Source organism: Anguilla rostrata, chromosome 18, assembly GCF_018555375.3.
Source record: "Anguilla rostrata isolate EN2019 chromosome 18, ASM1855537v3, whole genome shotgun sequence".
NCBI lineage: Eukaryota > Metazoa > Chordata > Actinopteri > Anguilliformes > Anguillidae > Anguilla > Anguilla rostrata.
This window is the reverse complement of record NC_057950.1, coordinates 27,822,724-27,848,113: the sequence shown is the minus strand read 5'-3', so window position 1 is coordinate 27,848,113 and position 25,390 is coordinate 27,822,724. Positions and strand designations below refer to the sequence as shown.

At 53.8% G+C, this 25,390-nt stretch overlaps 3 non-coding genes and 1 pseudogene across 3 annotated transcripts; all 4 read left to right on the top strand.

The window, feature by feature from the left end:
- The first annotated feature begins 12,304 nt into the window (after positions 1–12,304).
- On the top strand, positions 12,305–12,499 carry LOC135245409 (U2 spliceosomal RNA). The gene has a single exon (XR_010327228.1). It is a non-coding gene; the product is annotated as a U2 spliceosomal RNA (small nuclear RNA).
- A 376-nt stretch (positions 12,500–12,875) lies between these two features.
- LOC135245414 (U5 spliceosomal RNA) lies at positions 12,876–12,992 on the top strand. Its single transcript, XR_010327231.1, has one exon. It is a non-coding gene; the product is annotated as a U5 spliceosomal RNA (small nuclear RNA).
- Positions 12,993–19,258: 6,266 nt separating this feature from the next.
- Positions 19,259–19,375, top strand: LOC135245413 (U5 spliceosomal RNA). The gene has a single exon (XR_010327230.1). It is a non-coding gene; the product is annotated as a U5 spliceosomal RNA (small nuclear RNA).
- A 5,342-nt stretch (positions 19,376–24,717) lies between these two features.
- On the top strand, positions 24,718–24,886 carry LOC135245405 (U2 spliceosomal RNA; annotated as a pseudogene).
- Positions 24,887–25,390: the final 504 nt, after the last annotated feature.

The window sequence follows — 25,390 nt, the reverse complement described above, 5'->3', positions numbered from 1 at the left end:
TGAACATCAACGGGCACCTTAGCGCGATGGCCTTCTCGGCCTTTTGGCTACGATCTATTTCGAAGAAGGCGATGACGACGCAGGAGGGTGGATTGCCGGCCTACCGGGTGCGGCTGAAGAACACTATACGGTTCGAAGCAGAGGAGGGATCGGAAAAACGTAAGTGCTTTAATTTGGAATTTTTTGTTAAAAAGGTGTTAAAAGAATTGTTACATGTGGAGCCAGGAACTGTTTTTTGTCTGCAAGACTTCGGGAATAGGGGTTTTTATGATGTGACCCTGTATTCTGAGGCTGCCTGCTACAATCTGCACAACAATTACAAAGCAATTAAAGACGCACCTGATATGAAAGGGATAAGGGTGGAGTTATTGTTTGCGAAGGCACTGAGACCTTTAACAGTGCACATGTACAATCCGTTTGTGCCGGAAGAAGATGTGCTCTGTTTTTTGAAAAAGTACTGCTCTGAGGTGCGGGATGGCACCAAAGTTAAGGACAAGTTTGGGTTCTGGAACGGCAAACGCCGCTTTATGGTGCATTTCAAACAAGATCCCAAGAGTGTGGGAGGCTTCTCGCACCCTCCTGGTTCCTTCGCCATTGGCCCCGACAGGGGATATCTCGTCTACCCAGGACAGCCCCTGTTTTGCCGCAGGTGCGGCTCATTTGGGCACATTAAGGAGGTGTGTTCAACAAACAGGTGTAGGCACTGTTTGTCTCCGGAGCACGAGACAAAGGACTGCGTGGCGCCAAAATCATGCACTTTGTGTGGAAGCACTGAACATTTGTTCCGGGCATGCCCGGAAAGGAGGGCGTCCTATGCTGCTTCAGTGCAGGCAGATAAGGTAACGAGGGGGAGGAAGCCTGAGGCTGGAAAGGAAATTGCTGGGCCCGCTTCATGCGCAGGTCTGGTGGAGGGCCGGGCGGGGCCGGCTCAGGGGGCGGAGCCTGTACTGGAGGCGGAGCTAGTGCCGGACCTGGTTTTGGAGGACTCCGAAATAGGAGCTTTAGAGCAAAGGCCAGGGCCGGGTGGGGATGGGGTGGCGCCACCAGATCCTGCCGGACAAGCAGATTCTGGAGTGGAGGAGGTCTCTGGAGCAGGGGGCACAGGAGGAGCGGGAGTCCCTTCAGCGGGAGGTGAAGGGGCGTCGGAGTCTGGGCCTAGCGGTGTGGGGGGTTTTGGCAGGGGTTTGGGGATGGTGGGGTTGTTTGGGCCCGGAGCACCCGTGGCCACTGGTTTGGAGGCGTGCTTGAGGCGGCGGACAGTGGTGGGGGGGGCGTCTTCCCCGGCTCTCTTCTCCCCTGGAGAGGAGAGTGTGCAGGAGGGGGACTCATTCCCAACGGGAGAGGAAGCGGCGCTGATGACCTCGGCGGACCTGCAAACTCCAGCATCGTGGGGGGACAGCCCCTTTCCGGGGGAAGGATCGGAGACAGGCTGGACGGAGGTCCCGACAAGGAAGAGGTCGATGACGGGAGACCGGACAAAACTCTATGTGGCGCTGGAAGGGTCTGTTGTGGGAGAAGGCAGGGAGGGGGAGATAGATATGGAGGTGAGCTCCCCCCCTCAGCCCTTCTGGAAGGATGGGATGTCGAGGGGTTGGTGGAGGCTATGGGGATGTCTCAGGAGGGGGAGGAGAAAGGTGGAGGGGAGGATGGAAAGGCATAAAGGTGATGGGTGTGCACTGTATTTGTATAATTGTCACAATGAATTTAACACTGGTCACAGTGAATGTGCGGGGGATGAGGGACCCGACTAAGAGGGCGGCAGTGTTCGCATCCCTGCGGGCAATGCGGGGGGACATCTTCCTCCTACAGGAGGTTCATTTGAAGGATGAGGGAGATGTGGTCGGGTTTACTCGGGAATGGGGGTGCGGACCATCGGGTTGGTCGGTGGGGAATGTCCACGCAGATGGTGTGGGGGTTTTATTTAGGGGTCACTCCTTCGTGATGGAGGAGGTGGTGGGGGTAGTGGCTGGGAGGGTGGTTTTTGTTGATTTTAGGGTTGGGGCGGGGAGGTTTAGAATAATAAATGTATATGCACCGGCACAAGGGGGGAACAGGCTTGAGGTACTTGCAGAGCTAGGAGGGTGTTTGACAACATCCAGGGCTGTGATCCTTGGAGGAGATTTTAACGTGGCATTAGACGGTTTAGGTGCGGGCGTGGATGTAGGGCGGAACCCGGTGGAGGGGGATTTCTCTGCTAAGGCGCTGGCTAGGCTGCTTAGCAGGCACTCATTGGTGGATGGGTATCGGGTGGTGCATCCAGGAGGGGCAGGGCGCTTAGACTACTTTTTTATAGGGAGGGAGCAGAAGGTTCTGGGCTGTGCTCTAATACCGGTCTGGTGCTCAGACCACGACGCGCTAGAGGTCTCCTTGGGGGGAAATGGTCCAGAGTGGGGCCCGGGTTTTTGGCATTTTAACACGAGATGTTTGAAGTCAGAGGACTTTAAGGCGAGTTTCAACAATTTTTATCGGACTGTCCGGACTCTGAGACCGCTGTACCCCTCAGTAGTGGAGTGGTGGGAAGACTCAAAGGGGCGGTTCCGAGAATTTTGCAGAAGGTACAGCAGCGCTGTGCAGAGAAGGGAAAGGGGGGAGCTCAGGAAATGGGTTTCTTGCCTAGAGTATCTGCACGGGCAGTTAAACAAGGGAGTAGCGGTGGAGTGGCCAGTGTATGAAGGGGTGAAGAGGAGGATTAGGGGGATTTTGGAGGGGAGAGCTCGCTCCCTAGCCTTTCAGGCAAGAGTGCGGGAGCTGGAGGAGGGAGAGAGGCCTTCAGCCTATTTTTTGCAGGCGGTAAAGGCCAAACGGAACGCTGCGGTGATGGCGGGTCTGGAGTCAGAGCAGGGGGTGGTGACGGAGACCGAGAGGATGCTGGACGTCGCCAAAGCATATTACGCCAACCTCTTTAGCCGGCGGGAGTGTAATCTGGGAGTGCAAGAGGCACTGCTAAGGTGTGTGGGGGCTAGCTTAGGGGAGGAGGAGGCGCTGGCCTTGGAGGCGCCGTTGTCTTTGGAGGAGGTGACAGCAGCGCTGCACGCTATGAAGGACGGGAAGTCGCCAGGGCATGACGGGTTCCCAAAAGAGTTTTATACTGCCTTTTGGGGACTGATCAGGCCTGACCTCCTGGAAGTGTACAGGATCCTGTTGGAGGAGGGGATCCTGGCAGGTTCAATGAGGAAGGGGATTACAACACTGGTGTTCAAGGCAGGGAGCAGAACGAACTTGGGGAACTGGCGTCCTTTAACGCTGTTGACAGCAGACTATAAGCTACTGACAAAAGTAGCAACAGAGAGGCTGAAGCAGGTGATGGGCGGTCTAGTAAATCAAGATCAAACGTGTGGGGTGCCAGGCCGGTCCGCTGCGTGGAACTTGCTACTGACTAGAGATGTTCTCGACTGGGCAGAGGAGAGGAAAGTTCCTTTAGCCCTGGTGAGCCTAGACCAGGAGAAAGCATTCGATCGGGTCCAGCACCAATTTCTGTTTGGGCCAGGCTTTAGGAGCTGGGTGAGTATGCTGTACAACCGGGTGTACAGCTGCATCAGGGTGAACGGGCACCTGAGTGAGGCAGTGCAGCAGGCGGGTGGGGTGAGGCAGGGGTGCCCACTCTCCCCCCTGCTGTATGTGCTGACCATGGAACCCTTTGCAGAGCTGGTGAGGCGGGACCCAGAAATAGATGGTTTTGCGATTCCGGGGGCAGCGGGGAACAGGGTGAGGATTCAGCAATATGCTGATGACACAACCTGTTTCGTGTCGTCGGTGAAAGTGCAGAAAGTGCATTCTCCTCGGCGTGACTAGAGCTTCACTTCCGTCCCTCTGAGTAGCTAGTCTAAGTATTGTTTTGCTTGTTAGTTGTGGCCTTAATTTGCCTTAGTTTCTTTAAATTAGTCGTCTTTGCTTGTTGCGTCGTCATATTAGTGATTTGTAGCCAGCTGTTTTTACCGGTTAAACTCCTAGTCTTGATTGATTGTCAGCTGTGCAATATTGGTAGTAATTAGTATCGCGTAAGTCTTTGATCGGTAACTTTGTTTCATCCCCGTTTTATCTGCGCAGCTGTTTTGGTTCAAAGTATTGTAAATTGCTTGTATTTGATCCGTTTAGAGCCGCTTATCGCTACATTATTGAGTAATTACGCGGCACTTCAAATAGTGTTTCTGAGCGACGCTAGCGTCGCTCCTCGTCAGTTTTATGCAAGCTCTTCCCATCTCTGTCTGCTCTCTGCCCTACAGCACCCGGTTCCAAAGACGTGGCCCCCTAAGCGACGGAACCCAGCTAACCTCTCCTACCCCCAGCTGTCTCCCTGCAATAACTGCACAGTTGCTGGAGGACTTTGGAACTGCCAGTCTGCTTCAAAGAAGGCTGATTTCATCTCAGCCTATGCCTCCCTGCTCTCCCTTGATTTCCTTGCCCTCACTGAGACATGGATCACCCCAGAGAACACTGCAACCCCTGCTGCCCTCTCCTCTTTCTTTTCATTCTCCCACACTCCCCGACCATCAGGCCGTGGTGGTGGCACTGGTCTTCTAATCTCTCCCTCCTGGAAATACTCAGCCCTACCTCTCTCTGACCTACCCCGATTCAGTTTTGAATGCCATTCTGTTTCAATCACCTGTCCAACTAATCTATACATTGTTGTCATTTATCGCCCCCCAGGTCCACTGGGAAACTTCATCGATGAGCTGGATATCCTACTCAGCTCTTTCCCTGAGGACGGCACCCCACTGATCCTGCTTGGAGATTTCAACCTCCACCTGGAAACATCTCAGTCTTCAGCTGTCCTACATCTCCTCCACTCCTTTGACCTCTCCCTACAGTCATCTCCCCCTACCCACAAGGCGGGCAACCTCCTCGACCTGGTTTTTCTGAGGAATAGCCCTTGCACCGATATCACTGTAACCCCTCTGCACACCTCTGACCACCACTTCGTTTCCTTCTCCCTCCCCCTTGCTCCCTCTCACCCACCTTCTCCACCCACACCCACTGTATCTGTCCGCCGCAATCTCTGCTCCCTCTCAACCTCCTCTCTTGCTTCATCTGTCACTGCTGCCCTCCCTCCTCTCGAATCCTTCACTACCCTCCCCACTGATTCTGCATCCACCTCCCTACTTTCCTCCCTTACATCTGCTCTTGACTCCCTCTGCCCCACTGTCTCTAGGCCAACACGTCCATCTCCTCCCCGCCCGTGGATGTCCAATGCCATACGCACCTCCAGGGTTGGACTCCGTGCAGCAGAGAGGAAGTGGAGGACATCCAGAGATGCTTCAGACCTCTCTGCCTACCAATCCCTCCTTGCAGCGTTCTCCTCCACGGTGACTGCTGCCAAGGTAAACTATCAAACCAAAATCCATAACTACCGTTCTAACCCTCGGCAACTGTTTTCTGTTTTTTCCTCTCTCCTCAGCCAGCCATCTGCACGCCCTCAGTCCTCGCTCACTGCTGACGACTTTGCAACCTTCTTTGATGAGAAGATTGCAGTCATCCGCAACTCCTTCTGCACTCCACCTCACCCTATGCTCCCCTCCCCTTGTCTCTCCACTCCTCTGCTTACGGTCACTGGCTCCCAACTCCCCACCCCTCAACCTGTACTCTCCCCCTCCTCACCATTTCCCCTTGTTTCTCCGACTTCTCTCCCCTCACCGATTCTGAGGTTTCACAACTCCTACTTTCCCATCGCCCCACAACCTGTGCCCTTGACCCCATTCCCTCACCACTCCTCCAGGCAATCTCACCCGAGATTCTCCCATTCATCACCTCCCTGGTTAACTCCTCCCTGACATCCGGCTGCTTCCCGTCAACCTTCAAGAAGACCCTCATCTCCCCCCTCCTGAAAAAGACTACACTAGACCCCTCCATCATTGGGAACTACAGACCGGTATCTCTCCTTCCATTTCTGTCAAAAACCATTGAACGTGCTGCATCAAATCAACTCTCTGTGTTTCTTTCACAGAATGAGCTCCTCGATCCCCATCAGTCTGGATTCAGACCAGGCCACTCGACAGAGACCGCACTCCTCTCTGTCAACGAAACTCTCCACGCAGCCCGAGCAGCCTCCCTCTCCTCCGTCTTATTACTTCTGGACCTATCGGCAGCCTTCGACACAGTCGACCACCCCACCCTCCTGTCCTCCCTACCTGCAATGGGGATCTGTGGCACAGTCCTCAATTGGATAGAGTCTTACCTCTCAGATCGCTCCTTCCAGGTAGCCTGGGCTGGTAAAGTATCTGCGCCACACCCCCTCACCACCGGAGTCCCACAGGGCTCGGTCCTTGGTCCTCTCCTCTTCTCTCTCTACACCCAGTCCCTTGGCCCTGTCATCACAGCTCATGGTATGTCTTACCATTGCTATGCTGATGACACACAACTGTTTCTCTCCTTCCCACCCTCTGACACACAGGTCTCAGCCCGCATCACTGCCTGCCTGAGTGATATTCAGAGCTGGATGGTCCGCCACCATCTCAAGCTCAATCCAGGTAAGACAGAGCTCATTTATATTCCGGCTCTTCAGAATCAGAATCAGAATCAGAATCAGGTTTTATTGCCAAGTAGGTTTACACATACGAGGAATTTGTTTTGGTCAGGTGGTGCATAACAGTGAACATAAAATAAGATAAATAAAATGAAATAAACATAGTGCAATAAAAACATAACAGACATAAAATAACATAAACATAGTGCAAACGGTAAACAGTAAACAATAAACAATAGTGCAAGGGGATAAAGTGTTATAAGTACAGGTGCTGTCTGTTTGGTGTCCGTGGGGGTCAGGATAACAGTACAGTATCAGTGGGGGTCCCGGGCCTTGTTGATGAGGCCAGCTGCAGTCGGGAAAAAACTGTTCTTGTGTCGTGAGGTTTTGGTCCTGATGGACCGCAGCCTCCTGCCGGAGGGAGTGTTTGAAAGAGTTTGTGTCCAGGGTGGGAGGGGTCGGCCACAATCTTTCCTGCCCGCCTCAGGGCCCTGGAGGTGTGCAGGTCCTGGAGGGATGGCAGATTGCAGCCAATCACCCTCTCAGCAGCGCAAATGATACGCTGCAGTCTGCCCTTGTCCTTGGCAGTGGCAGCAGCGTACCAGATGGTGATGGAGGAGGTGAGGATGGACTCAATGATGGCAGTGTAGAAGTGCACCATCATTGTCATTGGCAGGTTGAACTTCTTCAGCTGCCGCAGGAAGTACATCCTCTGCTGAGCCTTCTTGGTGAGGGAGGTGATGTTCAGCTCCCACTTGAGGTCCTGGGTGATGATGGTGCCCAGGAAGCAGAAGGACTCCACAGTGTCGACTGGGGAGTCATGCAGGGTGATGGGGGCGGGTGGGGCTGCGTTCCTTCTGAAGTCCACTACCATCTCTACTGTCTTTAGGGCGTTGAGCTCCAGGTTGTTATGGCTGCACCAGGACACCAGATGTTCAATCTCTCTCCTGTAGGCAGACTCATCCCCACCAGAGATGAGTCCAATGAGAGTGGTGTCGTCTGCAAACTTCAGGAGCTTGACTGACTGATGACTGGAGGTGCAGCTATTGGTATACAGGGAGAAGAGTAGAGGAGAAAGGACGCAGCCTTGAGGGGAGCCGGTGCTGATGGTCCGGGAGTCGGAGACGTGTTTCCCCAGCTTCACGTGCTGCTTCCTGTCAGACAGGAAGTCGGTGATCCACCTGCAGGTGCAGTCAGGCACGTGCAGCTGGGAAAGCTTGTCCTGTAGTAGAGCCGGGATGATGGTATTGAAGGCGGAGCTGAAGTCCACAAACAGGATCCTGACATAGGTTCCTGCAGTGTCCAGGTGCTGGAGGATGAAGTGGAGGGCCATGTTTACAGCATCGTCCACAGACCTGTTGGCTCTGTATGCGAACTGCAGGGGGTCCAGGAGTGGGTCCGTGATGGTTTTGAGGTGGGACAGTACAAGGCGCTCAAAAGACTTCATTACCACAGAGGTCAGGGCGACGGTCTGTAGTCATTGAGTCCTGCGGTCCTTGTTTTTTGGGGACGGGGATAATGGTAGAGGTCTTGAAGCAGGCTGGTACGTGGCATGTCTCCAGTGAGGTGTTAAAAATGTCTGTGAACACCGGAGACAGCTGATCGGCACAGTGCTTCAGGGTGGAGGGAGAGACAGAGTCTGGTCCAGCTGCTTTGCGGGGGTTCTGTCTCTTGAATAATCTGTTAACGTCCCTCTCCAGGAGGGAGAGAGTCGTCATTGTGATAGGGGAGGGGAGGGGGCCTCTGAGGTGGGTGATTGTAGAGAGGCCCGGGCTCCTGCTGAGATGGGGGAGGAGGAGCTGGTGGTCTGGAGCTGGTGAATGGGTTCACGGGGGATGGTGTCAGGACTGTCCCATTGTCTTTCAAATCGGCAGTAAAACTCATTCAGGTCGTTGGCCAGGCGCAAGTCATTAGTGGAGTGGGGGCTTTCGGTTTGTAGTTGGTGATCTGTCTGAGGCCCTTCCAGACAGAGGCCGAGTTGTTTTCTGAGAACTGCTGTTGGAGTTTCTCAGAGTACAGTCGTTTAGCATCTCTCACCGCCTTGCTAAACCTGTATTTAGACTCTTTAAACCGGTCCTTGTCCCCACTCCTAAATGCTTCCTCCTTTGCCAGCCTTAGCTGTCTGAGTTTAGCTGTAAACCAGGGTTTGTCGTTGTTGTAGATAACCCTGGTGCGTGATGGTACACAGCTGTCCTCACAGAAGCTGATGTATGATGTCACAGCCTCTGTGTACTCATCCAGACTGATGGTAGCAGTCCTGAAAACATCCCAGTCAGTGCAGTCCAAGCACGTGCGAAGATCCTCCATAGCTTCACTGGTCCACTTCTTAGATGTCCTCACAACAGGTTTGCAGAGTTTTAATTTCTGCCTGTATGCAGGAATCAGGTGGACTATGATGTGGTCAGAGTGTCCCAGTGCAGCGCGGGGACGGCGTGATAGGCACGGTTGATTGTACTGTAGCAGTGATCTAAAGTGTTCTCCTCTCTGGTCGGGCATTTAATCAACTGGTGGTATTTAGGCAGTTCGTGGCTGAGATTCCCTTTGTTAAAGTCGCCGAGGACGATAACGAAAGAGTCCGGGTTTGTCCGCTCCACACACATTATCTGGTCGGCGAGCGTACGCTGTGCCTCCTGCACGAGGGCTTGCGGTGGAATGTAAACACCGACCAGAATGAATGAAGCGAACTCGCGGGGGGAGTAGAAGGGTTTGCAGTTGATGAAAAAGTTTCCAGAACAGGAGAACAGTGCTGCATAATCACTGTAACATCTTTACACCAGCCACTGTTTGTATAAAAACAAATACCTCCACCTTTCATTTTGCCGGAGCCCTCTGTGTCGCGATCCGCTCTGAATAGCTGAAAGCCTGCCAGCTGCAGCGCAGAGTCCGGTATCGATCCACACAGCCAAGTTTCCGTGAAGCACAAAACGGAAGATGTTGAAAAGTCTCTGTTTTTCTCCACCAGTAGCTGGAGTTCGTCCAGTTTATTGCACAGCGATCGCACGTTAGATAGAAATATTCCCGGTAACGGAGTGCGTAGACCGCGTCTGCGGAGACGCACGAGCGCACCGGCACGTTTCCCTCTCCTCCGGCGTTTCACTGCGTGAACAAGGGTGAGCGTACCTTTGACAAAAGTGACCAGTAATTCCGCAGATGTGATGAGAATGTTCGGAAATAAATCCACAGGAGTTGTTACCCTGATATTCATGAGCTCTTCCCTGGTGAAAGAGTTCCGGATGCTATCGCAAAACACTGAATTTACAAACAAAACAAGGCAAAACAATGCGCACCAACACACCGAGGCAGCCATCCGCGGCGCCATCTTGATTGTTTTTAACTCCCCTCTCTCTGATCTCTCTATCTCCCTAGGTAATACCATCCTCACACCATCACCCTCAACTAGAAACCTTGGCGTGGTGATGGACAACAGACTGTCCCTCACCGAGCACATTTCAGCAGTGACACGTTCATGCAGGTTCTTCCTGTATAACATCCGGAGGATCCGCCCCTTCCTCACAACTTACTCGACCCAACTCCTCGTCCAGGCAGTGGTCCTGTCCCGCCTGGACTACTGTAACTCCCTGCTTGCTGGCCTCCCAGCACCATCTATCAGACCCCTGCAACTCATCCAGAACGCAGCAGCGCGTCTGGTCTTCAACCTCCCCAGACATTCCCACGTTACCCCCCTGCTCACCACCCTCCACTGGCTCCCCGTGATGGCTCGCATCAAATTTAAAACATTAGTGCTTGCCTTCAAAGCAGCCAGGGGGTCAGCCCCTCCCTATCTACGTCAACTCATCAGACCCTACACCCCAGCTAGACCTCTCCGTTCTGCTGCCACATGTCGCCTGGTCCCTGCCCCGGCTCGCACCAGCACCCGGTCACGCCTCCTGTCTGTTCTAGCCCCACGGTGGTGGAATGACCTTCCTGTGCAAGTCAGAACAGCAGAGACCCTGGCCGTCTTCAAACGTAGACTGAAGACTCACCTCTTCAAGCTACATCTCACCTCATCACCCCCCACTACCCTCTAACATCCATTAAACCTCAAATGAGTAACCACGCGTCATGTTATTTTCATGTAACTAGGTTCATCTACAACTAGGTGGGTGGGGGGTGGGAATTTATATATATTTAAAAAAAAAAAAAAAAAAAAAAAAGGGTACAATTCACACTTTTTGCAAAGTTATACCTATTGTAGCTCTCTTGCAGGAATGTTGTAAAGCGCTTGTCTCTGAGTTTTGTAATGCACTTGTTGTAAGTCGCTCTGGATAAGAGCGTCTGCTAAGAATCTATAATGTAATGTAATGTAATGGTGAAGGCCCTAAAGAGGGTCAGAGCACTAACGGAGAAGTTTGCGGAGGGCACGGGCTCCAAAGTGAATCTGCAAAAATCATCGGTTATGTTCTGCGGGAGATGGGTGGAGGACACCAGCGATTGCGGGGGTTTCCGGCGGGGTGAGGAGGGCTTAAAAATCCTCGGTATCTGGTTTTATCAAAGAGACAGCGCCGCACGTAATTGGAGGTACAGACTGGGAGTGGTGCGTGCGTGCTTGGGGCTCTGGGCACAGCGCAGGCTCACAATTACTGGGCGGGTGGTGGTGCTGAAGGCAGTGGTGTTGCCAATGCTATTACATTTGGCGTATGTATTTCCCATGCCAGGCCGGGTGAAGCTGGCCCTGAACAGGGCGGTTTTTCAGTTCATGTGGAGCGGGAAATACGAATACGTCAGCAGAGAGGCGATGTACTTGCCGGTAGACAAGGGGGGGCGGGGTGTGCCCAGGATCCCCTTAAAATTAGAGGTGATGTACACCAGCTTTGTATGTAGCATAGTTTTAAAGAGAGCAGTGCACAAATGTTTTTATTTGGCGAGAATGTACCTGGCAAACGCACTCAGACATGTGGAACCACTCAGCCACACGGTACCAAGGGTGGAGGATTTGCCCCTCCCCTATCGGGAGGCGGTGCGCTGCCTGAGGAGGAGCACGGCAGCAAGAACGAGGGAGGAGATCATAGACCACCGGGCCTTGTATAAAGAGCTGGATACAGGGCAGGCCTCGGCCTCTGTGGGGCTTCCGAGGGGGGTGGAGTGGGACAAAATAAGTGGGGGGAAAGTCTCAGGAGAGGTGAAAGATATGCACTGGCGATGTGCCTGGGGCAGACTACCAGTGAGGGAGGTGCTCTATCGGCACGGGTGTGCGCACAGTGAAGCGTGCCCGAGGGGGTGCGGGGCGTCGGAAACGGTGAGGCACGCTTTTTGGGCGTGCCCCTTCGCCTGGAGGTACTGGAGGAAAGTGCAGGACATACTGCAAGGGGTGGGGCTGGAAGTGGTCCTATCCGAAAGGAAAATTGTGCAGGGGGAAGGAGTGTGGGGCCCCGGGGAGAAGAGATCAGCGCTGCTCTGGAAGGTGCTGGGGTATGCGAAGGTGGTCCTATGGGAGGATAGGATGGCGGTGGTGGGGAAGAGGGTTAGGATTCTGACACCATCACAGGTGTATTTCAGGTTCCAGGGGAGGGTGGCAGAGCAGGTGAGGGTGGATAGGGAGGTAAGGGGGGAGGATTGGGTTCGGGAGGAATGGAGGGGGTTGGGGAGGATGGCTCAACAGACACTGTGAGCCAAGTTTATTCTGTATGCACATTGGGAGTACTTGGTGGAAAATGTATCTTTTGCTTTCCTTTTTGTATTTGGTTTTTGTTTATGTTTATGGAATACAATTGGGAAAAAAATGGGTTTGGAATAAAAGAAAATGTACTGTATCTGTTTTCTTTTGTAGATAAGCACGATGAAGAGCATACGTGTTCTCCTTTTGAAGCGTGAAGGTGGGCAAGATTTTGGATCTTGGCTTTGATGATCGCTTAAATGAAAAGGTAACATGAACAGAGTGTTTTGTAAAAAAAAAAAAAAAGTTTAATATCTGATACGTCCCCTATCTGGGGACTACATATTAAACGGATTTTTGAGACTGGGAGTCGGAGAAGGAGCTTGCTCCGTCCGCTCCACGCATCGACCCGGTATTGCAGTACGTCCGGGAACGGTGCGCCTCTATTTTTGGGTGCAAAGGAAATGCTTCTGCTTCTGCTTCTGCGTGGACAAGCAACTGAGTCCTTGTGGGGTTTTTTTTTTTTTTAAATGAAATAAAAGAAATAGTTTTATCGTGTGTGTGTCGTTCTTTCTATCTATCTATCTATCTATCTATCATTCTCCGTCAGCTAGCTGGGTGAGTGAAGTTGGTTAAGTAAGTCAGCTAGCGAGCCAGTTTGCAGCGGTCCGTGGCTCGCTTGCGCCCTCTGCCAGTCGGGCGGTTATAGCGTCTCCTCTCCCTCTTCTGCGGATAACGCGCGGGGGCGCCGGCGGTCAACTCCGGGCCTGCGGCTCCGGGCCGGGAGGGCCTACGGCGGCTGGTGACGGCGAGAGGCCACGTGTGCTCGGGTTTCTCTTCATCACGCACAAATCTTTCGCCTTTTACTAAAGATTTCCGTGGAGAGGAACACTCCTGAGTTTGTGCTATTTTTGGATGCTCCGTCCGCCGGACGGGGCGACTTTTCTGTTCTTAAGAGAGCTTGTTGATGACTTGTTGCCATGTGTCCCTGGTTTGTGACTTGTCGGGTACATGTGTTATAGAGTGTGGACTGTCTCCTTGCTTGCTTAGCTAGGCAATTACATAGCTGTTCTGCGAGTGCTCGTGCAATTAAACGGCGATAAGAGCCTTCAGCACGTAGGTAGCTACCGTGGCAGAGGACGTGGGGCTTTGTGGGTGGAGCTGAGGTGACGGCCAGAGGTCCCGGGGGAAGCATCGAGGGGGCCCCGGACCAATGGCGAGCGGGGACTGGGTCCGGCCGGACCCCGCGATCGGATTCCCGGCCCCCTGGGCGGCGGCGGCCAGCTGTGGCCAATTTTCAGGCCATCGCTTCTCGGCCTTTTGGCTAAGATCAAGTGCGTTCTTGAACGATTAGAGAAGGCGATGGACTTGCAAGACAACAGCGTGCCGGCCCACCGGGTGCGGCTTCGGAACACGGTAAGATTTGAGATGGAAGAAAGGCGACGCAAAGTTTTTAACTTGGATTTTTTTGTAGAGAAAGTACTTAAAGGTTTATTTTCTGTCAAGCCAGAATCTGTTTTTTGTTTGCAAGATTTTTCCAACCGTGGTTTTTTTGATCTCACTTTTTGTTCTGAGCCTGATTGCTTTAATTTTTTCGCACGTTACATGGAAATGAAGGATTCTGCCTTTCTGGAAGGAGTTTTGGTTTTCTTACTTTATTCTAAGCCTCTCAGGCCACTGACTGTGCACATGTATAACCCCTTTGTTAAAGAGGAAGACATCTTGTGTTTTTTGAAGCGGTATTGCGCTGATGTGCGGGAAGGGCTGAAGCTAAAAAATAAGTATGGCTTTTGGAATGGCAGGCGGCGGTATATGGTGCGCTTTCGGCAGGATCCCTTAGGTGTGGGGGGTTTTGCACACCCGCCTGGAAACTTTTCTTTGGGCCCTGACAAGGGATATTTGTTTTATCCGGGCCAGCCTGTGTACTGCAGGAAGTGCGGGAGCTTTGGCCATTTCAAGGAGCACTGCAATAATGAAAAGTGTAGGCATTGCGCTTCGGAGAGCCACCAGACAAAAGACTGTGATGCCCCGAAAAAGTGCAGTTTGTGTGGCAGCACAGAGCATTTGTTTCGGGTGTGTCCAGGAAGAGCACGCACCTACGCTGACATGGCGCGATCTGAAGGGGCAGGTGGTGTTTCAAACGGGGGAGCGAAGGAGCAAAGGGCGCCCCCTGGTGCGGTGGGAGTGGTTGCGGCAGGAGAAGTGGTTCGGGTTTTAAGGGCTGCGGAGGATGCCGTTTTTGCTCAGAGTCCTGAGAAGGCGGTCAAGGAGTTAGCAGTTCTTGGGATGCAGGGATCTGCCTCAGTGCCCTCTCCTGGTTCGGCAAAGGTCGCTGGTCCTGCTGCATTGTTGGTGCCTGTTCCGGGGGTTTCTGGAGCCCCAGCGCAGGACTCTACGGTTTTGGATCCTGAACCTGCTCCAGTTTCACCTCCAGATGCAGCCAATGGGCCTGGTTCTTCTGCAGCCGTTGCAGCTGCAGGGCTCCCTAGTCCTGGGGCTAAGGGTGGTCCAGTTCCTGCGGAGAGCGTGGCGGCTGCTGTTTCTGGTCCGGACGCCAGGGAGATGCCGGCAGAAAGTGCTGGTTTCATCCAGATTTTTGGGCCCAAGGGCTCAGCTGCACCTGTCGGGGAGGCATCTGCTGAGGTGGGGGTGCCTATCCCTACACCGTCCACGACAGGGGAGTCCCAGGAGCTTTTCTCCCAGGTGGTAGAGTCGGCCCCTGCTCCGGATCTGTCTCCCTCAGCTGAGGGGGCGGCACTGCTGACATCCATGGACTTGGCATCTCCTAGGTCCTGGGGAGATGTCGAGGCTCCTGAGGGGGGCCCGGTTGCAGAATGGGCGAAGGTGGCATTGGGGAAACGAGCTGCTACTGAAGAGGTGGAGGTGCACTTGAGGGATGCACTGGATGTCAAGAAGTTCACCAAAGAGTGGGGGAAGGAGGCAGTGGGACTGCTGACCACAGCGGACCTGGAGACCCCCGCGCTGTGGGGGGACAGCCCGTACAGCGAAGGGGAAGAAATGGCGGACTGGGCCAGAGCGGCAGGAAGGAAGAGGAACAGGTCAGGGGAAGGAGGGCCGCAGCAAGAAGGCTGCATGCCAGGTCATTCTGGCCAACAGGTAGTGGTGTTGGGGGACTTGAGAGGAGGCGGTCGCCATCCGGACTTATTGAGGTGGGACGTAGAAGGCTGGCAAAGGCCATGGGAATGCCTCAGGCAAAGGGGTGGAGAGGTGAGGGACATGGATGGACAATAGAAAGAAGCGTGGCTAGTATTAATTCCTTTTTTCCATGGAATGTCATAATGACTTAAATGTGCGTGGCCTGAGACCATGCCAAGGGTGTCAGTTTTGACTTTATTCCTCTGTAAAGTGCCAATTGTTATCCAGGAGCGACTGAGGGATGAGGGAGGGAGGTATAAGGGAGTGGGAGGGGGGGGTGGAGTGTGGGGGGAGTTGCACTCGCACGGTGGCAGGATTTATTTGGGTGGGGGTGAGGTGGAAGGGTCACGTGGTGCAGGGAAGGTGGGGCGGACATTACGGGGGTGTAAAAGTTAGAGGCTGGGGGCGGGCCTCAGACCAGCAGAGAGGAGGAGATGTAGTAGGAGCAGGCCATTTGTACCAATAGACAAGCAAGTGGGGGTATTTTTCATGGGAATTGTGATGACGGATGGAGATTGCTAGAGCGCGGAGGAGATCAGGACCTTTACCAAAGTGTTGTTGTGGAGGGGGGAGAGGGGTGGAGCCGGCTGAGATGGGAACGATGGCGTCTGGATGGGGTTATGGGTAGGGTATATTTTTTTTGGTAACTAGTGCTCTTAGTTGGTGTTTTGTTGGCCTCGCGTGAGAGAAAGTCATGCTGTCGCCATTTCTAGACCATGTATGGGGGTGATTTAATGGGTCAGGTGGGTTGCTGAGAGCTCAACCTGTTTTTGTGTGGGGACATGCGGTACATGGCGAGCTGAATGATTATATTTTTCATTTTATGGAGTCTGGAAGCCGCTTCAGTGATGGGTGTTTCGTGTGGGTTGTGCAGGTGGCCTGGGTACTAACTAAAGCCAGTTTTGCTTTCCGCGGCGGGTGATTGAGTGGTGGGAGGCGGTGAAGGCCCGGATACGGGTCTTCGCCAGTAGATACTGCAGGAGGAGGGCGAGGGAGGGAAAGAAGGGGGTGAGGGCCCTGCAGAGGCAGCTGGAGAGGGTTTATACGGAGGCAAATCAGGGGGGTGCTTTTGACCATACAACGTGTGAGACGCTGAAAGGAAGGCTTAGGGAAGTCTATGAGAGCAGGGCCCGGGCGTATATACGGTGCTCGAGGCATGACTTCCTCGAGCAGGATGAAAAGTGCACTGCGGGGTTCTTTAGCTCCGCGAAAGACGGCAAGGCCAAACAGGTTTTTAAGGGGATCAGGGATGGGGCGGGAACAGTTGTTACTGACCCCGGACTGATGACGGGGGTGGCCACCGAGCATTTTAAAAAAGTTTTTAAGGAGAGGCAGGTAAGTGCAGAGCAAGGGGAGGTTTTTTTAGACTTTTTAAAGGTACAGGTGCCAGCAGAGCTGGTGGCGGGCTTGGAAGCGCCTCTTACCCTCGGTGAGCTGGGGGGGGCTCTCAGGAGGATGGGGAAGAGGAAGGCGCCGGGCATAGATGGGTTGCCGGTAGAGTTATATGTACAGTTTTGGGAGGTTCTGGGGCCGGCGGTTCTGGAGGTGTTAACTGGGGTGCTACAAACTGGACAGCAGGGAGGAACTATGGCGACAGGGGTCATCTCCCTAGTCTATAAGAACGGGGAGGAGAGTGAGCTGACAAACTGGCGACCGCTCACCATGCTCACAGTAGAGTACAAACTGCTGGCAAAGGTGTTGGCAGAACGCATGAAGGTGGTGCTCCCACAGGTGGTGAGCACTGATCAAACCTGTGGTGTGGCTGGCCGTTCCACAAGATGGAACCTGCAACTGATAAGAGATGCAATAGCATGGGCTAATGACAGAAATTTGCCTCTTATAGTTGTGGCCCTGGATAAAGCCAAGGCATTTGACCGGGTAAATTGGGAGTTTCTATTCAAAGTATTAGGGAAGCTGGGGTTTGGTGAAAGGTTTGTGGGATGGGTGCGCACTTTATATAGGGGGGTGGGTAGTGTGGTAAGTATTAATGGGCACTTGGGTGAGCACTTACAGTTAAGGTCAGGGGTGCGCCAGGGGTGCCCCCTGTCACCGTTGTTGTATGTGGCCTATATGGAGCCGATGGCAGCAGCAATGAGGGCAGACACTGGGGTGAGGGGTTTTTTAGTCCCAGGAAGCGGTGGAGTCCGCGTTAAGCTGTCACAATATGCAGATGACACCACACTTTTATTAGACAGGGACAAGTGCTTGGTGAGAGCGTTGGAAATTTTCCAGAGTTTTGGGAAGGGGTCAGGGGCCAAAGTAAATCTGGAGAAGACCGCGGTGAAATACTTTGGTACATGGAGGGGGAGGACAGATGTACCAGGGGGGCTGACGTTGCGCGAAGGCCCATTGAAGATACTTGGGGTCTACTTTGACACGAATAACAGCGCCACGGTCAACTGGACAGGGCGCATTGCCAAAGTCCGGAGGAAATTGGACTTGTGGAAGGCCAGAGCCCTGACCTTCACAGGAAAAGTGCTGGTCTTGAAAGGTGACGTTTTGCCCAGCCTAAATTATCTGGCGTATATTTACCCGCTCCCGGCTAGCATGAGAAGGACCCTGACAAGGCTTGCGTTCAGATTTATATGGGGGGGGGCGTATGAGTATGTGGCAAGAGCGAGGATGGTGGCTGGGATTGGGGAGGGGGGGAGGGACGTGCCGCACCTACCCCTAAAGCTGGACTGTATTTTCATAGCGCACATTTTGAGTCAGCTTGCTAGGCCAGTGGAGCATGTGTCCGGGCACTTTTTAAAACTGTTTTTTTCGTACCAGGCCAGACATCTGATAACCTGGTCCAACCTAGGGCCTAGGGCGGAGCAGCAGCCTTGGCATTATCAGCATGCGACCAAGTGGCTGCGGGCCCACCCAGAGGCGCAGGGATGGAAGGCGGAGCAGGGTGTAAAGGGGTTGTACGGGGAGGTAAGGAGAAGAATGACAGGGGAAGCGGTGGTAGGCATCCCCGCATGTGTCTGGTTGGGGGTGCAGCCCAAAGGGCTGGACAACGGCTTGAAGGACCTGAACTGGCTGTGCCTACATAGGAAACTGCCAGTGAGGGAGATCCTCCACAGACATGGGCTGGCAAGGTCGGCGACATGCGCGAGAGCATCCTGTGTGGAGGAGGAGACCATTAGGCACCTGTTTTGGGGATGCCCTTTTGCTGGGGTGGTGTGGGCGAGAGCGGCGGGCATCATAGGACGGATGCAAGGAGGGTGTAGCCTCACATGGGCACGGGTGGAAAGGGGGATTGGGAGGGTGGTGAGTGATGGGAGGACACGGGCACTACTGTGGCTGATTGTGAGCCTGTTTAAAAAGGGTCTGTGGGAGGCAAGGCAGGGCCTGGTTAAGACGGGGAAGGACTGGGGGTGGAGGGGTGGTAAGGAGGGTGGAGGGGGATCTAAGAGAGAGGATTGGGAGGGATGTGACGAGATGGGGGCAACATGCTGCTAGGGAGCGGTGGAAGGGGGGGCTAGACTTCCTGAAATAAAGTGCACTCAATGTGTTTTATTATTTAGTTTTTATTTATTTACTTTATTATTTTTTTGTTTTGTTTGTTGTTGTTTTGGTTTTACAGAGGGCTGATAAATGCAAGCCGTGTATGGCTCTGTTTTAGTTGGAGTTTGTTTAGAGGGCGCTTCTAGGAAAGGTTACCATGTACCATGTAATGGGTGCAAAGGAAATGCTTCTGCTTCTGCTTCTGCTTCTGCGTGGACAAGCAACTAAGTCCTTGTGGGGTTTTTTTTTTTTTTTTTTTAAATGAAATAAAAGAAATAGTTTTATCGTGTGTGTGTCGTTCTTTCTTTCTATCTATCTATCTATCTATCTATCATTCTCCATCAGCTAGCTGGGTGAGTGAAGTTGGTTAAGTAAGTCAGCTAGCGAGCCGGTTTGCAGCGGTCCGTGGCTCGCTTGCGCCCTCTGCCAGTCGGGCGGTTATAGCGTCTCCTCTCCCTCTTCCGCGGATAACGCGCGGGGGCGCCGGCGGACAACTCCGGGCCTGCGGCTCCGGGCCGGGAGGGCCTACGGCGGCTGGTGACGGCGAGAGGCCACGTGTGCTCGGGTTTCTCTTCATCACGCACAAATCTTTCGCCTTTTACTAAAGATTTCCGTGGAGAGGAACACTCCTGAGTTTGTGCTATTTTTGGATGCTCCGTCCGCCGGACGGGGCGACTTTTCTGTTCTTAAGAGAGCTTGTTGATGACTTGTTGCCATGTGTCCCTGGTTTGTGACTTGTCAGGTACATGTGTTATAGAGTGTGGACTGTCTCCTTGCTTGCTTAGCTAGGCAATTACATAGCTGTTCTGCGAGTGCTCGTGCAATTAAACGGCGATAAGAGCCTTCAGCACGTAGGTAGCTACCGTGGCAGAGGACGTGGGGCTTTGTGGGTGGAGCTGAGGTGACGGCCAGAGGTCCCGGGGGAAGCATCGAGGGGGCCCCGGACCAATGGCGAGCGGGGACTGGGTCCGGCCGGACCCCGCGATCGGATTCCCAGCCCCCTGGGCGGCGGCCGCCAGCTGTGGCCAATTTTCAGGCCATCGCTTCTCGGCCTTTTGACTTTAATCGAAAAGGAAGAAGATGATGACACCAGAGGGTGCGGCTCAAGAATACGGTTCGCTTTGTTGCGGAGGACGGATCCGAACGGAAGAAGGATTATGGTTTGGATTTTTTGGTCAAAGATGTACTGAAAGGGCTTTTGAAAATTGATGTTAGCATGGTTTTTTGTTTGCAGGATTTTTCTTCATGGGGCTTTTATGATTTAACTTTTTATTCCAAAGCAGCATGTCTCAATTTATATAATCACCTTGTCAGCGTCAAGAATGCCAAGCAGTTGGAAGGAATCCGGGTGGAGCAAAAGCGCTAAGACCTCTCACAATCCATCTCTACAACCCCTTTGTGAGGGAAGAGGATATTTTGAGTTTTTTGCAGAAATACTGAGCGGATGTGAGAGATGGGTTGAAAGTTAAGGACCGCTACGGCTTTTGGACAGGTAAGAGACGCTATATGGTGCGTTTTAAACGGGATCCTCTGAGCGCTGGAGGCTATGCTCACCCTCCAGGGGCCTTTGCTATCGGGCCTGACAGAGGGTACCTCTGGTATCCTGGCCAGCCAATTTACTGTCGCAGGTGTGGGTCGTATGGACACCTGAAAGTAGTCTGCACTACAGTGAGGTGCAGACACTGCCTTTCAGGGGAACACGAGACCAAGGATTGTACTGCACCCAAGTCTTGCACACTCTGCGGTAGTACAGAGCATTTGTTCCGGGCCTGCCCGGAGAGAAAGGCCTCGTATGCAGCTAAGTTCCAGACTGATTGGGAAGGCTTCACAGGTGTGCGGAGTCAGGTGAGAGGAGGCGCTGTTGCTCCTGTGGCGCAGAGTGCTGGGTCGGCTGGAACTCCTGGACCGGCCCTGGCTCCTGTTTCGGATCCGCCTCCGGACCCGGGTCTGGCTCTTGTGCCGGATCCGCCTCCGGCTCCTGGCCTGGCTTCCGGCCCCGGCTCCGGGGTTGGTTTTATCTTCTGGCTCGGCTCTGGCTCCAGGTTCGGATCCGGCTCTGGCTCCGGCTCCGACTACAAGTCCGGATCTGGCTTCGGCTCCTGTTCCAGATTCGATTTCCGGTCTGGCGCCTGTTCCTGATCTGGGTCTTGCTCTGGATCCGGCTCCAGGCCATGCTGCTCCCCAGTTTTCTGCTTCGGTTGTGGTCGCGGGCCCAGGTCCTATTTCCGGTCCGGTTCTGGGTCCGGGTTCCGGTCCGGATCTGGTTTCCGGTCCTGTTTCTGTTCCGGTTCTGGGTCCGCGTCCGGGTCCGGTTTCCGGATCGGATCCGGATCTTGAGGGGACTCAGGTCCCGGTTCCGGTTACAGACTCGCAACCGTGTCCTGATCCAGCTCCAGGAGTCACTTCGGCTGCAGTCTGCGGTTCAGCCCCTGTTCCTGGTCTGGCTCCGGAAATCGCATCTAGCTCAGTTCAAGCGCCCAGGATCGGCCAGGTGCTCGGCCCTTTTTCACGGCCCGGGTTGGGCTTGGGGCTGACAGCAATAGTGTTGCCGTCAGTGGCTCCGGTCACTGGGCCCTGCGCGCTGTGGGTGGGGGCTCACCTGAGCTCTTTACTCCCTTGCCGGTGGCCAGCTCTGGGGAGGAGGACATGACATCTTCAGTGGAGGGGGCAGCCCTGCTCACCTCTTGGGACCTGGAGACGCCGATGGCGTGGGAGGATGGGCCCCTTCCTGAGGGGGAGGTGGCTGAATGGGCGCAGGCGGTGGTGCGCAAGCGTGCCAGATTGGGGGAAAAGCAGAATGGGAGGGAGACTAAGGCTGGACCTGGAATCCCTCTTCAGAATACGTTCATGGCCCTATCGGGCGGTTCAGAGGGGGAGAAGTCTGAGTCGGACATGGAGGTGGACTTTGGGGCCCTACCTGAGCCTTCAGACGGGCCCCCAGCCAGACCTGTATCTGACCCCCAGTTTGCAGGCTGGGAGGTGGGTAGAATGGCAGAGGTCATGGGTATGGAGAAGGGACTGGAAGAAGGGGGGAACGCCTCCGCAAAGGATACCAAGTGATGAGCATAATTCTCATTGCCATTCAGGTTTTGTAGTATGGTTTTGGTATGTTTTTGATTTCTCCCATATACTATGGAGTTAAATATTATTTCCTTAAATGCACGCGGTCTGAGAAACCCCGTGAAAAGGAATGCATTGTATTCTTCATTAGCAGCGACACGAGGGGAGATTTTTCTGTTGCAGGAGGTGCACTTGAGGGATGAAAAGGATGTGTTACTGTTTTCACGGGAATGGGTGTGGGGGCCATCTTTATGGTCAGTAGGGAACGTCCACGCAGATGGGGTGGGAATTTTGTTCAGGGGTCACAGTTTTGAGGTACAGGAGGCTGTGTCGGTCATCGCTGTACGCAGACATAAATTATCACTCGGTCAGGCTCCGTGTCTTGAATGTGTATGGGCCCATGCAAAGTGGGCAGAGGCTGGAGGTGTTCAGGGAGCTCACGGCCTGCCTGACCACCTCCAGACTGATTGTCCTGGGGGGGGATTTCAATGTGTCTCTGGATGGGGCGGATGCAGGCTCTGCTGGGATGGACTACTCAGCGAGGGCTCTGGCTGAGCTGGTCAGGGATTTCTCTCTGGTCGATGCCTACTGGGCTGCACATCCGGGAGCTCTTTTCAGCAGGAGAGAGTGCGACCCGGAGGTGCAGGAATCGCTCCTTGACTGCGTGGCAGCCCGGTTAGGAGATGAGGAGGTGCAGACCTTGGAGGCAGGACTCAGCCTGGACGAGGTAACAATAGCACTGCGCTCATTGAGGGACGGGCGGGCCCCGGGGCACGACTGGCTCCCGAAGGAGTTCTATGGTGCCTTCTGGGACCTCATAGGGCCTGACCTCTTGGAGGTGTTTCAGGCTGTTCTGGAGGAGGGGGGGGAGCCTGTCGGCCTCCATGAGGAAGGGGGTGCTGGCGCTATTGTTTAAAGGGGGAGATAGGGCGGAACTTAAAAATTGGCACCCTCTCACCTTGCTGACGGTGGACTATAAGGTGTTGGCTGAAGCAGGTGATGAGCGGCCTAGTTAGCCCCAATCAGACCTGTGGTGTGCCCGGGCGTTCCTGCAGCTGGAACTTGGTTCTGCTGCGGGACGTCATAGATTGGGCGCGCGATCGAGGCCTTCCCTTAGCCTTGGTCAGCATTGGCCAGGAGAAGGCCTTCGATCGCGTCCAGCACGCTTTCTTGTTCCGGGTTTTGGAGCGCATGGGCTTCGGTCCCCGTTTTATGGCTTGGCTGCGCACGCTATATAGGGGGGTGTATAGCTGTGTGAGGATCAACGGGTTCCTGAGCGGGGCCGTGGAGCAGGCTGGGGGAGTGCGGCAGGGGTGCCCGCTCTCCCCGCTGCTCTACGCACTGTTCATGGAGCCCTTTGCAGAGCTGGTGCATAGGGATCCAGGCATCGACGGGGTGAGGATCCCAGGGGCGGCTGGGGATATTTTAAAAATCCAGCAGTACGCGGACGACACAATATTCGTGGCTTCCTCCCGGTCGCTGGCGAGGGTGCGTGTTCTGATGGACAATTTTGCAGCAGGGATGGGTTCAAAGGTGAACCTGGCAAAGTCCACAGTTTTGTTCTGCGGGCAGTGGAGAGAGGAGCTGGGAGACTGGGGGTTTTGATAGGAGCGAGGGAGGGCTGAAATTGTTGGGTGTCCGATTCTTTCCCCAAGGGAGCGCAGAGTGGAACTGGGAAGCGCGCTTGGCCCTGGTGAGATCGCGGCTGGGGATATGGGCACGTAGGCGGCTGTCACTGACTGGGAGGGTGGTAGTGGTGAAGGCCGTCCTGCTTCCGCTCCTCCTGCATTTGGCCTACGTGTTCCCGGTTCCAGCGAGGACGAAGGTGGCTTTGACCAGGGCCATGTTCCATTTCCTCTGGGAGGCCAGGTACGAATATGTGCGCCGCGAGATAAGGGGTGGTGCGGGAACTTCACTGGCTCTGCGCTTTGAACAGGTTATCGGTGCGGGAGGTGTTGCATAGGCACGGGTGCAGTGCCAGTCCACTCTGTCCGAGGGACTGTGGGGTTTCGGAGTCCGTCCCACATGCTTTCTGGGAGTGCCGGTTTTCGGTCCAGTATTGGGGGCTGGTTCAGGGCCTCCTCAGGAGGATCGGGCCCACTTTTAGTTTGAGCAGGGCTGGGGTCCTGTTTAAGAAGGGAGTGGGAGTTTTGGGGGCTGTGGCCCAGGGGGCGGTGTGGGACGTCATGGGCTATGCCAAGTGGGTCCTGTGGGAGGACAGGATGGCGGTAGTGGGGACGAGGGTAAGGGCGTTAAGTCCCAGCCAGCTCTTCCACAGGTTCTGTGGGAGGGTAGCAGAACTGATAAGGGTGGACGGGGCGGTGCGCGGGTGGGATTGAGTAAAGGGACGCTGGGGAGGTTTGGAAAGGGTTTTTCCACTCTAAATGTTTCGCACTGGTTGCACAATTAAGGTTAGGTAGCATCCTAGCCACCTCGAATGTTACGTCGCCGTGGTTATTTATTTATTTATCCCCCCCCTTGTTTTTTTTTTTGGGGTTGCTTTTTGGGCTTTTGTTGCAGAGCACTTCTAGGTAGTGAATGTTCCTTAAGTATATAAATTTGATTTGTGTGGATGTGCATTTTGTTACGTTTGAGTGTAGTGGTGGTATTAGCATCTTAGTTGTGTACGTGAGGATTTCTTGTTGCATGTGTTGTTGTATGTGTAGACATAGTTATATGCCCGTTAAGTGCATAATATGCTTGCATTAATGCAAGTGTTGAATGTAATTTTGTTTGGGGTGTAAGGATACGTTTTGAGTGTACTGGGTAATTGGTATGGTATAATAGTGTACAGTATGAGAGGCGTAGTTTTGAATGTGTAGGATTCGCAACATGTATGTAAGGTGAAAGTAGTAAGTGGGCAATGTGGATGGGGTATGGATGCTATGTGTATGTATCATGAGTATGTCGATGTAATGTGGAATGTATGTATTTATGTGAAGTGCTTCAATAAAAAAAAAATTTTTTTTAAATCTGCTCTTATCAGTTTAATATCTGATACGTCCCCTATCTGAGGACTACATATTAAACGGATTTTTGAGACTGGGAATCAGAGAAGGAGCTTGCTCCGTCCGCTCCAGGCATCGACCCGGTATTGCAGTACGTCCGGGAACGGTGCGCCTCTATTTTTGGGTGCAAAGGAAGGGCGAATGCTGCTGCTGCTGCTTCTGCTTCTTTTTCTTCTTCTTCTTCATGGAGTAGACAAGCAACTGAGTCCTTGTGGGGTTTTTTTTTTTTTTTTTTTAAATGAAAGAAATAGTTTTATCGTGTCTTTCTTTCGTTCTTTCTTTCTATCATTCTTCGTCAGCTAGCTGGGTAAGTGAAGTTGGTTAAGTAAGTCAGCTAGCGAGCCGGTTTGCAGCGGTCCGTGGCTCGCTTGCGCCCAGTCTGGCGGTTATTGCGTCTCCTCTCCCTCTTCCGCGGATAACGCGCGGGGGCGCCGGCGGACAACTCCGGGCCTGCGGCTCCGGGCCGGGAGGGCCTACGGCGGCTGGTGATGGCGAGAGGCCACGTGTGCTCGGGTTTCTCTTCATCACACACAAATCTTTGTGTGAAAAGGTTTGCGTTGGTGGATGCGTTTAGGGTGTTGTGCCCGGTGGAGCCAGGCTTCACCTGGGGAAACTCAAGGG